Genomic DNA, 13,124 nt, shown 5'->3' with positions numbered 1-13,124 from the left:
TAAACATCAGTGTGTGTGTGTGTGTGTGTGTGTGCATGTGTGAGAGAGAGAGATTAACAAATGAAATAGGTGTGTTCAGTCTCTCTCTGGGAGTGTGTGTATGTACTGAATGTTTATGAGACTCCATATGTATACATGCATGTGTATTTCCAACTGTGTGTGTCTTTTTCTTACGATGTACATATACTGTATGTGTATGTAAGTGTGGGTGTTTGTGTGTTAAGACAGCAGGGCGCCACCTCTAGACTTAAACCCCTGTGTGACCCCTGGATGATCATCCCAGTGTTTAACACACACAGCCCCAGTCCACATTCCAATCTGCTGTGTATGCGTGTGTGTGCACGTGTGTGTGTGTGTGTTCGTGTGTATGTGTGTGTGTGTGCTCACTCCCCATTATACATGGTTGCATTTACATGTCAGGTGTTATTATATACAGACAGTCCAGGGCTACGGTGAATGTAGCAGAAGAAACCAACCATGAAAAAGAGCTGCTCAGTATTTTGGGAAATATGCACATTTAACCTCTTTATGAGACTGTGATGAGAAGATGGATATCAATCTCATGTCTGTGTGTTATGTACAGAGCTGGAGTCAGGACATAGTTGTGTTTTAGGGGGTCTTGCAGTACATGCTGGAACTACTTAGTGTTGAATAACAGTCGGTACAGAGACAGTGCACAGCATCATAGTCACGTTCTCACAGTGAGGTTGCCAGGTTTGATACCATTTTGCTTGTACGGACACAAATACTAAAACCTGTGCTCACTGACTGTGTCTGTCAACCTGTGATATAACCAGAGACACTGGGCGGATGGATAAACTGTTTTTTGTCAAGAAATAGTTCTAGCAGTAACTCCCCTAACACCACAAATGTTTACGGATTAAAACAAACAAGATACAACATGTTAATCAGTGAGCTTTAAAGGTATTGGTAGGTGTATTTTTTCACTTTGGACAGTGCCAGGCATCTGTTTCCCCCTGTTTCCAGTTAAGATAGGCTAAATATCCAGCAAAACGATCAACAATTCTCAAGTAGAAAAAAAGTTTCAAAATCCCTCAGCGAGGTATGATGAGGCCTAAAGACAGTAATCAGTACTTAGTCAGTCTCTCCATGTGTCTGTCCAAGCAAGTGGAAACACATGTCAAAAGAAGATTGTGCATAAGAAAAATACTTTTCTGACATTTCTTTTCACTGAGCACATTTGATTGAATACATTCATGCTCCCAGACGATGAATCCTTTCCATGACACTCCAGGAGATGTTCTCTGGTGCCATAGGCCCTAAGAATAGCTAAATGTTGTTTGTTGTGTCCAGCATTTTCAATCAATAATCAATCACCTCCTCTGTTAGTGGTCCTGAAATCCAAGTGTGAATCCCCCACTTTTATTTTGTATGATTATTTATATAATTCGTGTTATATTTCTGTGTTTTTGTTAAAAATGGACACATAACAAACTGATGAATGATGTGTGGTGACTCAAAGGTCAAAGCCTCTGCATCAGCAGTGCAGTGCAGGAACTACCATTTGCTGTACACCTGAACACTTTCTTCACATGTACATAGTAATCACACACACAGATGCACACACACAAACACACACACTGAATGACTGTGGTCATGAAAAAGGCAGATGTTCAAGGGAGGGAACCCCAGAACATGCACACGCATGCCTGTGTGTGTGTGTGTGTGTGTGCATGTGTGTGTGTGTGTGTGTGTGTGTGTGTGTCTTTCTCATGACCACAGTCATGCAGAGTTCAGCAGCAGTTCATGCAGTATAACACAGGGTGCAGGGAGACACACAAATCTTACTCCCTCTCTTTCTGTCACACATGGCTTTTTTTGTGGAAATATTTAAATAAAGTATAATTAATAAATGAACTTACTGTAATCAAATGAATGAACTGTGTCAATGGCAAATAAAATTGTAAAATATTATCTTGAACTGTGACAGTTTTTTTAATTTTTCCAGGCTGAACTTTGGGTAAAAATGTAAAAACACAAAAATTTCACTCAGTAAAAGTATCCATTATTTTCCATATAGAGTTAACACACAGACATGTGTGATATTACCATACAGTGTGGAATCTTTAGTCCTTGTCCTCAAGGGTTTTAATTGGTATCAATGAAATCATCACTGACGCTTATTCAGTACAGTTTCTTGGTCAGTTTTATTTCAGATGCCATGAAAGAGGAGGTGGTGCTCCATAGTGCAGATACATCAACATCCTGTATGTATGTATCCTGCATAAGTATCAGTGTTCATTTCATCATTTCATTTTCAAAAAATATTCATTGATGACTTTTTTTGATTAAAATGAGACTAAAATTAAATAAAAAGTAATCACTGAAAATGAGAACTATGACAAAATGTATCATAATTTTCATCAACAGACAAAAACTAGACAAAAGATGGATGAATCAAATGAATACATGAATGTTGTCACACACTGTCGCTTCTGTTTGGTAAAACAATATCCTCCATGGCCCAAAAATACCTCTTCTTCAGAAACTGATTTGGTTGCATTGTATTAATAAGCAGTATCATACATTCAGTAACAATATGTCTCTATCAGTAGTGGTATCTCATGTGACAGGTCCCTGATGGACTAAACTCATCTACAATCCCACTGAAAATCAGACAAAGAAGCTGCAACAAAATAGTTGGGACATACTAGTAAAACATGTAGGCAGCATGCTGAGATTTATAAAAAGGTAATTATCAAGAGCTTTCTGTGGATGTTACATTGATGTTACTTTCACTCTGTTACCTCTTGAGTTGCTGTCGTTTGAAATGAGGGCTTGATGTTGGCAGTGAACCATCTAAATCTCCTTCTATATGTGCACAGAAGGAACATCGCTGTGTAATGTTATCTGCCTCAGACTGTGAACAGATGAGTGAATCCATCTCCTAGAAGATCAGCTGCTCAGAGGAGAGCACAGGTAGCTGTGGTAATACTAGGTGAGCAGGAATGATGAAGAGCGAGTGTTTCTGTCCAAAATACCAGTTAAGAAATGACAACTGGATTCATTGAGGAAAGTTAGTCTGAGTAACATGCACCCTGTGTCTGTCAACAAGTAAATACTCCCTTATCCATAACCGTATGACGCCCGTAACCATAGCAACTGTAGATAACACATATAGTGACACCTGAACCCTTAAAATGCTTAGAAGACATAAAGATGAACACATGACATAGATCATACTAAAATGTCACTGATGAAAATGAGACTAACATGTCTTTAGCTATTCTTGATTCAAACTAACAAAAATGAAACGACTAAACTGACTGATGAGTATAAAATAATAAATGTAGTTCATGTTTGTATTGCCCTTCTCTTGACAGCACGGTAGCAAAAAGACTCGTGAATGTTGGTTGATTAGAAGCTACATTGTGTTTTAGGGTGTAATGTGTGTAGCAGTGTGTCTACAGGAGCCCATTGAGATTATGTAACATTTGAACTTGAGTCACCTCCTCCACGGTCAAACAGAGTTCACCTCGCGTCGCTGCCTAGGCCATAGCGACAAAGCATCACTGTCAGCTCTCCTCCTCCTCTCCTCCTCCTTCTTTCTTCTCCTCTCCTTCACTGTAATCAACACCTCCTGCTGCTCGTCCGGCCCATTCAGTTTACCAACACAGGGGGAAGAGTGTCATTACCCCGTGTGTTTGGAAAAGGGGGATACTTGGAGTTATGGTCTGAGGATATCTCTAGATCCTGTAGGTTCTCCTGTTCTTGCTATATGTTCATGTTAACAAGCAGATTCTAAAGATTTGGGCAGAAATGAACAATTAGTATTATGTGTGCTCTGACTATGTCTATAGGCCAAAGTGTTGAAAGCTGTTCTGAATGGCTGAATGGGACATGAAGCCTGCTGTATCATTGAATGGAGATAATGGTGCACACTTTCAGAGAGTCTTTCCTCAAAGACATTGATGATGTTGCACTTGGTTGTTCATACAAAAAGTGACAGAAGTAGTTCTGTGAAAACAGACTTGAAAGTTCAAAGTTCAAATGCTGCTTTCTTTCTCGCCTCCACACACCTGGCCAATCACTGCAGGAAGTGGTCATGACTGTTACAAAAATTGTCTGATGCACACACCCCCCCAATTTTGTGGTCAGAAAAGTGTGGGGGGAGGGGCTTTCAGAGGGTGTTCAACTGTCCAACAAGTGATGCTCTTACAAACCCTCTGTTTTCTTTACAAAGCACTATTATATTTCATTTTTTTGTTGTCTCTAATTTCACCTGCTGGCGCCCAAATTTTGTTGCCTGTACCTGTGAATCAACATAAATATTATTTACCCGTGACACATACTTTTTGCAGGTACCAGTGGATACCCAGCCTGGGGCCAAATGCATAAACGATGCATATGCACAAAAACCATGCATACGCCATTCCCTGCATTTAAAGTACAGCATGTGCAGTGAGAATGTTCACACCACACACATTCTTTAGACCAGGTGTACACATGTTTTGGGGGGGTCTGAGGGTGATGTGATGAGGTGGAAATGAAATATAAGGTGAGAGACAGAATCTTTTAGTAATGCATTGTTTGTTTAGGTTGATAACCAGCTACACTGATTGTGTGATTTTTTTTTTTTTTTGATTTTACACAGGTGCTTGTAAAATGCCAATTAAAGGCACATTTATTAAGGTCACATTGATTAATTACTTTTGTGTTTAATTTGATTATACCTTTAATTTACATAAGAGTCAACATTTTATTTTGTTATTATTCTTTTCATTTTATCCTTGGTTGTATCACACCTTGTAAAGTTGGTTTAGATATGAGAGCTACAAACTAATCATTGATTACATTTCTGATATTACTGCCGACAATGTGATGAATTTATGATATGGACGGTATATGCGGTATGCTGTATATGCATATTTCTGGCTTTGTGTGTACACTGGTGGAGGACTCTTGCTTGGAGGCATTAAAACAAATGCACCAACTTGCAAGATGGAATTTAGAGGGAGAAAGCAAAATGTACTGTATGTCCAAACACAACTGGATATACAAACTTTCAAATGAGTTTTCAGTACAACCTTAAAGGTATCCTGTGGAGTTTTTTCGCTGTAGAGCAGTTTTTAATAAGAGGTCCCTGTCTGGTTTGGATTGTGCACATGCGGCTTACACAATACACATTCCTGCAGCTGGTTGCATGCTCTTCCACTTATCAAAAGTTGGTGGTGATTGCAGTGGCAGTGATGAAGTAAACAATGTATGACTTAAAATGCTCCAAAAAGCTTTGCAAATGTTTTATGAGGAAGGAAATACACTCAGCAAATTTGTTAGACCTGATACACACAATGTGTTTTGATGAGAAACACTGGATGTAAACTTTCTTTACAAGAAAACTCTGCATGGGAGCTTTAAATGTACAAGCTGACAAAGCTAAGCTTACAAGAATAAATTAAGCACCTTTATGAATGATTTAATTCTCTGTTGTGATACTCAGTGTTAGCTGCAAATGTATCACCCATGCAGGAACTCTGGTAAATCTGATATGTTATGTCTGCAAGCTGCTGGACCAACAAACCTATAATGAACTTGACTCATCTTTCATCTAACCTTTGAAGTAAGTGTGCACTCTCAGATCAAAATCTCATCCAACAAAGATATGATCTGCACCCACACTGTTCCTCATTCTCTGTCTGACTGTCAAACACATTCACACCAAATTCATTCCAAACCTTACAACACATGCACATGTTCTCAGTTACAAATCCTCTGTCTCACACACACAGACATACACACAGAACCACCCACACACACTCTGCCACACCTGTCCTTCCTGGCCTCGCTGCCAGTTGGAGTCAGATTCCTGCAGACTGTTCCGGTAAAACGTTGTGGAGCGTGAAACAGGCAGTCTGCTCCATGGCTTCAAGCCCAGCACTGCAGGTGTTGGTGGGACTATGGAAGACTGTGTGGGTGTGTGTGTGTGTGAGTGAGTGATATGTGCTGGCAGTGTTTACTGCATAAACTGAGTATTGTCCAGAATTCCACAGAATAATCTACAATCTTAAACTACTTCATATTTATAAAGTTAAACAGTTTATCTCACCCTGTTGGAGTCAATAAACCAACAAGTAGATTTTAGCACCTACCTTTTAAGGGTAACAGAAGCAGGTTCTGGGAGATACCATGTTTTAATTAGTGTAGGGGTTGTTGGTGTACTTTAAAGGTCACATATTATGCAAAATTCACTTTTTCTACTACTATGAAGAATCTCCAGGACCTGAGGCCTGTGTCTTAAAGCTAGATTATGTTGTTAGCCAGCTATCTTGGTGGCTTTGTTTACACAGACAGTTTTACACCGATAACACTGCTACCAATCGCACTCCGCATACATTTTAGGGCAACATTTCATTACAAAAGGCATCAATATAACAACCATCTGCCACCTTTCTTGAAAAGCAATAGTCTTGAATTCATAAGTGGCATAGGTTTGAGGAGTGTGTGTGAGCAAATCTATCAAGTTAGCTGGATAACATCATAATAGCTTTGCGGCACAGGCCCCTGATTTTTACTTTTTTGGCTAAAAATCTATAGCATAACATTTCAAATAGCAAATAACTTAAAATACAACACATAGAACCCCAAAGTCTCATGAAATATTGAAACGAATTCGACACAATTAATCACTAACAATGACTTAAGGGGTTGATGCTTTTTGCTATTTTTTTTTTTAAAGTTAAAACATTTAAAGATAATAAAAAATAAAGCTTACAGCCAGTGTTTCCCCTATAATAGTACAGGCCTGGTGGGACGCCAGGCCAATGAGAACCCCCGCCAGGCCAAAAAATATTTTTTTAAATGTCAAAAATAACGCCAAATATCCATTCATTTGCAAATCAATAGCGTTTGGGAGCCTCTGAGCAACGCTGTCTCGAAACGCCAGTCAACGTCTGTGTCGTTGCCTGGGAAACTGCAGGTAGCGTAACTCCTTTTAAGAAATAGTGCAGAGTGTAAGCGAGTGAGTGGTTAAGTGAGAAAGTGAGCGTCAAAAAAGTGATGGTGAATGCAAGCGGAGCAGAGGAAAAGGTTAACAGTAAGTAGGCTGTATTCAGACCAAATCAGGCGGTGCGGTGTTCAGCGTGGGGGTGTTTATTTGTCCTCTGGAACGTAACCACTGTGAAACAATCAGGAAATAAAGTTTTATTGATCTGATTCACCGGCATTGTTGCTACAAGCGCTCCCTGTCTTCATTCACTCTCTAGCTCGCTCGACCAACGCTACACTCTCTCTCTTTCTCTCATCTTTTTAAAAATGAGTCGGGAAGCAGACAGCAAAGCCTAACTTTACTTTTAACGTTAGTTGTCGTTAGTTAGTAAGTTGTCAGTCTGGCAGTAAATGTACAGACTATAGTATGTCAGTTAATAAATGCTGCAGCTTCTCAAGACCAAGAACAGTCACGTCTGTTGTTTCCTCAAATGCTGGAAAAGTGAAGGGGGTTAGCTCCGAAGTTAGCAACAATGGGTTAGCCTAACCTGACCACACTATACAGAGAAATAGAGAACGGAGAAATGTGTGGGTGCTAATGTCATTTTTATATAATAGCTGTGACGCCCGTGCATGTTAGCCTGTTCTGCTCCGTGATCCTCACCGGTATGTGTGTTGCTGCTATAACGTTATGTAAATGTACTTGATAGACATGCCACGAAGGTAACGATACATGTGTGAAAAAGAAATGATCAAACTGAAGGAATTCCTTTGATTGGCAACATTATGTAACTTGGATTAGCACCCAGCAGCTAACTTGCTCAGACCATTAAGCTGTCGTGGCCCGCTACAGCGTGTATAATGTGTGTAAAGTCAAGCCGAGGCTAATACGACCATTCTGGTTCACAGATACGCTTAGCGTTACTGTAATACTAATATTAGTGACACTTCTGTAGCTCTGTTGCAGTTCCAGTATCAATATTAATACAGTCAACAGCCCTTGGTCTCTTCTGTTGTGCCCATATATATATCATATATCTCGCACATGCTGCCTGTGGTCCACAGTATTTTATGTGGAGTATTATGAGTCATTGTGTTCAGTGTGGGTGAACTGAACACCTGGTTGATCTGCACCTAACTTCTGCTTCAAGCCTCCTGCTTTTAAATTCCAGCTGCTACACAGCCATGCTAACATAGACTCCTCACATCAGTAACACCACAAGCTGTCACTCCCTCCATAATTAATTAGATATGAATATAACATTTTACAACTCTGTAGAATTTTAACATTGGAAAAAAAACATAATGTATGTTTTGGCTCTTAATTCTTAATTCTCGTTGCCATTGATTTTGTGTGTATGCAGTTGTGCTGAATTTTAATCCTGTAAACCAACAATGTAGATGAAAGCTGAAGATTCTGTGGGACTTGGCTGATGGTTTAATCAACGGGATTTATTAGTTCACACTGTGCATGTATTTTATCACAGTAATTTTTTTTTTTAGTAAATTCAGACAGTGTGACAATACCAGTGTGATAAAACTGTTGTGTGTTATGAAGACTTTATTATATTCATCCTTAAAACAAAAGTTCATCATCATTGAAAATACATTTATGGTCTTCTCAGCGGAGTGTTAGATGAGAAGATCAATACTACTCTTTTATTTGTCAGTTAAATACTGTATGAGGCTTCAGCTAGCAGCCAGTTAGCTTAGCTTAGCACAAAGACTGGAAACAGGTGGAAACAGCTAGCCTGGCTCTGTCCAAAGCTAAACAAATTCTGCCGACCACCTCCTCCAAAGTCTGAAGGGGCTTTTCCACCATTTTAGTTCATATGTTTAAGATCTAAAACTCTGCAAACTGAGGAGGCTTCATCTGCTCATAAACCTAAGCTTGTTAGAAATGTTGCTGCTTCTAGCCCATCAACATCCTTATGTGTTCTTTACATTCATCATGTGTTTGTTTCAGAAATCTATGCGAATGATTTAACAGTTCACCCCACTTGTGATCATATGTGCCAAATAAAGCTGATGACTGAATGAGCCTGTCACTACAACACATGTAAAATGCAAGTCTGCATTCCAGTGTGACAGGATGCATCACAGCTTTATTAGTATTCTGTGCTTCATGTCACACACAATAAGCTCTCACCTGTACTGCTTTGCTGTCTCTCACACACACAAACACACAAGTATAAACACACGCTAAGATGGGAGCCTTGTGTTCATGCGTAGAAGTAGAGGGGGTCGTTCAGAGGACAGAAACACACAGGCAGTCTCTCGTCTGCCCTCAACTTAAACCCTCACACACACACACACACACACACACACACACACACACACACACACACACGCACACACACACACGCCTCCTCTCCTCTCTTTCCCCTCTGCCCTCAACTTAAACCCTCACCCCAATCTTACCCCAGCCCTCTCTACATAGCCTTAACCCCCACTCAACATCCAACACCCACTGCCCCATTACCCCTGTTACCTATCACCCACCCCCACCACACACACACACACACACATTTACACACACAGCCAGCAAATCCAAATGACTTCAAATCCTTGATTGGAAATATCTGCAGGTATCAGATGCAGATAACACATTGAGTAGCACATAAACCTATCACATAATCTGTGTACAAGCACTTTGTAGACGTCCCATTTAACATTCATTGATTCCTTTTCAACACCACCTGTGGAGAACATCAAAAGTATGTCAGCAGAACACTTACAGTTTCTTGTGATTGCTTATACACTAAAATGAATAAAAGTGTACAGACACTTAGGTGCTTCATTGGAAACTCACCAATCAGGCATAAGCACTATAAAAAGGCAACAGGTGAGTGTAACTGTCTTCAACAAAAATGGAAGGCAAAGTTGCAGTAAGATGAAGAGGGAGAGTGAGGATGAGAGGGGGAGCCCGCAGAGGAAGAACTGTAGGGAGAGGAAGGTAGGTAAGGGTAGACTTGGAGGAGGACATGGACAAAGAAGGTGAGGATCAAATTTTTCAGAGGAGATTTGAGCAACATTGTTATAAACCATGGGTTGACATTGAGAGAGGCTGGACAGAGAGCTCAGCCCAACCTCAGCAGATATACTGTTGCAAAAGTAATTCAGGTGAAAAACAACTTTTCTCTGCTGTCTACAGTAAAATCAGTACGATGTAGCCTACTATATCCACTACGTCAGTACCTATTTGTATCCATTCACTGCATTCCACGTTTGAAACAATGCCTAGTACACTGTCCTCTGACATTTTACATGTATTTTGATTGGTCTACATAGGATTGAGTATCTAGAATGTCAAGGATGAAGGGGCCCCATATTCTCAGAGGAACAAGAGAGAGCTAATGGCCAATAATGTGATACATCTCAGAGAAATTCAAATAAACATCCTCAACAGTTTTCAGTAATGTCCCTCAGGTCTCTCATCAACACTGAGGCCAGTCTTTAAAAAACATCACATACAGATGAAACCACTCTACTGCATGCCATTTGAAAGAAATTCTGAGAGAGTAAAAGACCTGTGGCATGAATATGTTGAACTACACAATGTTGTCTTTTTTTCAGGGAGTTTTGCAAATGGATGCTGATGCAATCTTGCATGAATTTATCTTCATAGGTGAGGCTGGGTTTAACCTGACAAAAGTAAGAAGAAGAGGGAGAAACGTAGTGGTAACATCACAATATGTGCTGCATTCACACAGAATGGGCTCCTCCATCGCCATGGAAACTTAGGTCCTTACAACATGGTCCACATACTCATCTGGGACAATGCATCTTTCCACTGATTTACTCCAAAACTGATTTCATCAGCATCCACAATTTTCACTCCAACACCTCCCACCATACTCTCCTCTCCTTAACCCCACTGAGGAGTGTTTTTTTTTCAGCATAGTGGTGAAAGGTTTATGATCTCCAGCCCTATGTCAGGATAACCCTTCTTCAAACCATGGAGGAGGCCTGCAAACAAATTGATGCAGGGTCTGTGCCATTCAAGAAGGTTCCTCCCTTGCTGTCTTGAGGGAGGACAAAGCCTGTGATGTGATGTGGCCACATCCAGCTAGGTGAAGAGATGATGCTTAGGATTTTTTTTTTAAATTCATGCTTTCTTTCTTGTCTCTACAAATGTTTTTGTTGTGTTTTTATATTATATTCTATTTAGAAAATGTTCTGTTCTGATTTTCAGTGCAAAATGCAACCTTGGACATGCATGGATGTATTGATTGATTTTACAGTGTGGAGAGAAATAAATATTTTCATCAGTGTGCAGTACTGGTCTTGTGTGTTGTGTTTGGTCAATGTATTCATATAACAATATCTAAAATCTAAACATATCTCTGAAAAAATGAAACCCAGACTATATCATTGGAAAAGCAGAAATGTTAAAAGTATATTAGATTGAGCACAGCAGTGTGTAAGTGGTTCAAAAAGAGTCAGATCGTATGAACCTTGTGTGTGCCATACGCTGACAAAATTGGCTTTTTATAAATTATTGTATAGTTTTGAATGAAGTGTTTCATTTTGCAAAATATCTGAGGTGTTCCGCTACTTGTGTGTGTGGTTGTGTGAATTGTGTGTCATGTTTTTACAAAGAACAAGCTCCGTTTCCCCAACTGTAAAAGAAAAAAAAATAGAGGACTACATGACTGCTGACAACTTTCAAAACATTCATCTACAGGTTTGATTCTAGACTTTATTAAACCACTCTTGTAAGTGTTTATAACAGGAACAAAACACTTTTTCTAAAAGTTAAAAAAATATATGGTTCAAAGGGTCAGATGAACATTCTGATCTCCTCTGCAAGGAGTTGATGATAGTTGATACATGATATATGAGTGTTTATGTTATAAGTTTGTACTGGCTTTGTCATTTTTAACCAATTTATTACTCTCTATTTTTCTATTTATTTCATGTATTATTTATTTATATAGTAGTCTCTATGATAATTGTTTTTTCTTGGGTTCATGTTTTACATATGATGGAATTTTGGATGTAATATATTTATAATGGTTTTGTATATTTTTCTCTTTTTTATTTTTTATTTTTGCTCTTTATTCAAAGGCATGTCTTGTCCCCTAATTGAGTATCAGACAGTATTAACCAGCTCTGTTCTGATTGGTTCAGTCTGAGAGTCTGCAGGACTGGACTTCCAATGAGTCTGCTACTCTGCAGACTTCAATGCACTACAGATATGGTCCAACTTAAGACTCTGCTCTGCTAGCGTCTCTCATGCAGTCTGTCAGCCATGCACCACTGGAAACACATACTGTATATATAACACTCAATATGCAGACAGAGCCACTCACAGGGTCCCAAGTCCAGACATGAGGATTCAGGAGAAGGATTGGAATAGTTTGAAGAGTAAAAAGATGAACAGGATGTATAAGAAGTAGAATAAACAGAGCAGCAGGTCTGTGAGTGGACTGCAGCAGCTGCAGTCAAACAGCTAAAAACTTTCAACCTCTTTAGATTGCAGTGAGTTGCAGTAGAGCCCAGATGAGATGTCAGGACTTTGACTCTCTACTGTGTACAATAGCTGATACACATTGTGGAAACATGACATGTGTTCATGTGCTTTGGCCTCCAGCCTCTGAGCCCTGAGAGTCAGCGGATGAACAGCAGCCTTTTAGAAGGAAGAAGATGCCAAATTTCCTTTTTTTTTTTTTTTGCACAACATCTGTTCATGCTCATTTTTTGTTCTTATGTTTAATTTTCTGTCAACACAGTTCATTGAAGGTAAAACTGCTCAGTAGCTGATAAGGTTTAGATGTGAAAAACATGTTGCATTTTAAGCTCAGCCCTATTGAAATATGAATGAATATGTCCTTCCTCATAGCTATAGGTGCACACTTTTCTGTTTCAGCGTCTAACTAATCCAGGTATGTAATTACATTCTTGCTCTGTGTTGAAATGTTAAAATATGTGGAATAAACTGAAGGCAGCAGGAATGTCAGGCTGAGGTCAGAAATCAGTCTTGAAGAGCTGGTTTGTCTGTTGGAGTGTGAGAGACAAGCACCTGTGGTTCACTTTTACAGGGAGCAAACCTCAGTCAGCCAAATGGAGGTATGCTGCTGGCACATACACACACACACACACACACACACACACACACACACACACACACACGCACACACAGCCAGCTGTTGTTAGCAAGCCGTGTGCGAGTTCAC

The sequence above is a fragment of the Thunnus thynnus genome, chromosome 20, assembly GCF_963924715.1.
Source record: "Thunnus thynnus chromosome 20, fThuThy2.1, whole genome shotgun sequence".
Classification (NCBI taxonomy): Eukaryota; Metazoa; Chordata; class Actinopteri; order Scombriformes; family Scombridae; genus Thunnus; species Thunnus thynnus.
Note: the sequence above shows the minus strand (reverse complement) of the source record.